We start from the raw sequence: 2,500 nt of genomic DNA, 5'->3' as shown, positions 1-2,500 counted from the left end.
AGAGAGAGGGAGGAGAGGGGAAGAGAGGGAGGAGGGAGAGAGGGAGGAGGGCGAAAAGAGAGAGGAGCGAGGAGAGGGGAAGAGAGAGAGAGTTGAGAGGGGAGGAAGGAGAGGGGAAGAGAGGGAGGAGGGAGAAATGGAGGAGAGGGGAAGAGAAAGGGAGGAGGGAGAAGGGGAGGGGGGAAGGTGAGGAGGGGGAGAGAAAGGAGAGGGGAAGAAAATGAAGAGGGAGAGGGGAAGGAAGTGAGGAAGGAGGAAAAGAGGGGAAAAGAGGAAGGAAGGAGGAGAGGGAAGAGAGAGGGTGGAGAAGGGAAGAGAGGGGGAGATAATGATGAGGGAGAGGGGGGAAGGAAGAGGGAGGAGGGGGGAAGAGAGAGGGAGGAGGGAGAGGGGGGGGGAAAGAAGGTGAGGAGGGGAAGAGGAGTGAGCGAGGGAGGAGAGAGGGAGTGGGAAAGAGAGGGAGGGGAGGGGAAGAAACGGAGGGGTGGGGGCGTCAGAGAGGAGAAAAGAGGGAGGAGAGGGAAGAGAGGGAGGAGGGAAATGGGAGGGAGAGGGGGTAGGGAGGAAGGTGAGGAGGGAGAGAGAAAGGAGAGGGGAAGAGAATGAGGAGGGAGAGGGGTGAGAAAGTGAGGAGGGAGTGAGAGAGGGAGAAAGGGGAAAAGACGGAGGGGACGGCAGAGAACGAGGAGGGAGATGGGAGAGGGAAAAGAATGAGTAGAGAGAGAGAGAGAGAGAGAGAGAAAGAGGAAAGGGGAAGAGACAGAAGAGGGGAGAGAGAGGGAAGAGAGATAGGAGAGAGGAGGAGAGGGTAAGGAAAGGGGGTGACAGGAAAAGAGAGAGAAGAGAAGGAGGAGGGGAGAATTGAAGGCGGAGGGGATTAGAGCAAAAAGAGAAAAGAGGAAAGGAAAAGGGAAGAGAGGGAATAGAGAGGAATGAGAGAAATGGGGGGGGGGGGGAGGGAAAGGGAGAAGAAAGAAAGGAGAAGAAAAAGAGAAGGAGGGAGGGAAGAGAAGGAGGCTGGCGGAAGAGAATTGGGAGAGAGGAAGAGAGTGAGGGAGAGATGGTGGCTCTGGGCTAGGGTGAGGGAGAGAGAGGAAGGGAATGTGAGGTGGGAAGGAGATTGCAAAAGAGGGAGGAGGAGAAGGAAGGGGGTAATTAAGAAGGATGAGGGAGGGAAGGGAGATGGCCCAGGGGGAGGGAGGGAAGGGAGATGGCTCAGGGGGAGGGAGGGAAGGGAAGGAGATGGCCCAGGGGGAGGGAGGGAAGGGAGATGGCCCAGGGAAGGGAGGGAAGGGAGATGGCCAGGGGGAGGGAGGGAGGGGAAGGAAAGGGAGATGGAATTGGGGGAAGAGAGTAGGGAGGGACCGGGAGAGAGAAGGGGAGGGAGGGGAGTGGGTGCCGGGAAGGGGGAGGGAGGAGGGGAGGGAACGGATTGAAAAAACAACAAATAATTAGAATAACTAAATAGCTAGTCACTCGGTACAAAGAAAAGAAGAAGAAAGAATGAACGTCACTTTAATAAAAAATAAGAAACAAATTGGGAGACATTACAACATCAACAACAACATCAACAACAAAAGTAACGTTTTTTGCGGAGTGAAATTTGGCAAAAGGAATTGATTAAGATTGGCCCAAAATAATTTCAGTGGAGACAGTTTCCTGCTCACCTGCGCGCTCTCTGATTGGCTGATTTCCAGATGACGTCACGAACTAATGAAGTCAACCGCTGGCACAAAAGAATTTCACAGCTGGGATTTTAGAGATTAAATTGTGATGACTAGATAATCAAAATAGTAATGATGGCAGTACAACAATGTCAATTATAATGATCATAATAATAGTAATAATACTGAAAATCATAGTCATCCTCATCATAATAGTACGCAATAACAACAGTAATGATATCCCAATCATAACAACAGTATATCAGCAATTATAATAGCGATATGTCAATAGCAGCAGCAATACCAATTAACTGATATCAGAGACAACAAAATAATAAAAGAAAGACTGACAGACAAATGCTTCTCTCTATCTACAAATCAGCTGATGATACGAAAGATAATGTAAACAAGACACGTTTTTCTGTTTTTTCTATATTTATTGCAGACACGAAGGGCGTGGAGGAGGGGAAGAGGGGGGGAAGAGAAGGAGGAAGGGCGAGGAGGAAGTAGGAGGGAGGGGGAGGGAAGAGAGGGAGAAGAGGATAAAAGAGGGAGAAGGGATGAAAAGGGAAGAGAGGAGAAAGGGGACAAATTACTCTTTTTTCTTTCATCATCCTTTATTTATCCCTTTATCTCTAATCAATTATCTATCCACTTAAGTTTCGACAATTAATCATTCTTATCCATAAAGACGTTCCCCTTCAATCACCTCTTATCTAACACAAGTTGTTGTTTAATTATTTAACACCCATCATCTGCACTCTCCTATTACCCCTTATCCATTATCTATCCCAGGAGACAAGGTACTATCAAATGGACCCAATAGGCATTATCTG

General features: G+C 48.9%; 1 protein-coding gene across 1 annotated transcript in view; it reads left to right on the top strand.

Moving 5' to 3' along the window:
• LOC113827050 (degenerin del-1) overlaps positions 1-2,500 on the top strand; it is a 36,725-nt gene that overhangs the window by 14,580 nt on the left and 19,645 nt on the right. The gene's annotated exons all lie outside the window — the stretch shown is intronic.

Source organism: Penaeus vannamei, chromosome 4, assembly GCF_042767895.1.
Source record: "Penaeus vannamei isolate JL-2024 chromosome 4, ASM4276789v1, whole genome shotgun sequence".
NCBI classification, from domain to species: domain Eukaryota; kingdom Metazoa; phylum Arthropoda; class Malacostraca; order Decapoda; family Penaeidae; genus Penaeus; species Penaeus vannamei.
The sequence above is the reverse complement of the archived record's forward strand: the minus strand, read 5'-3'. Positions and strand labels throughout refer to the sequence as shown.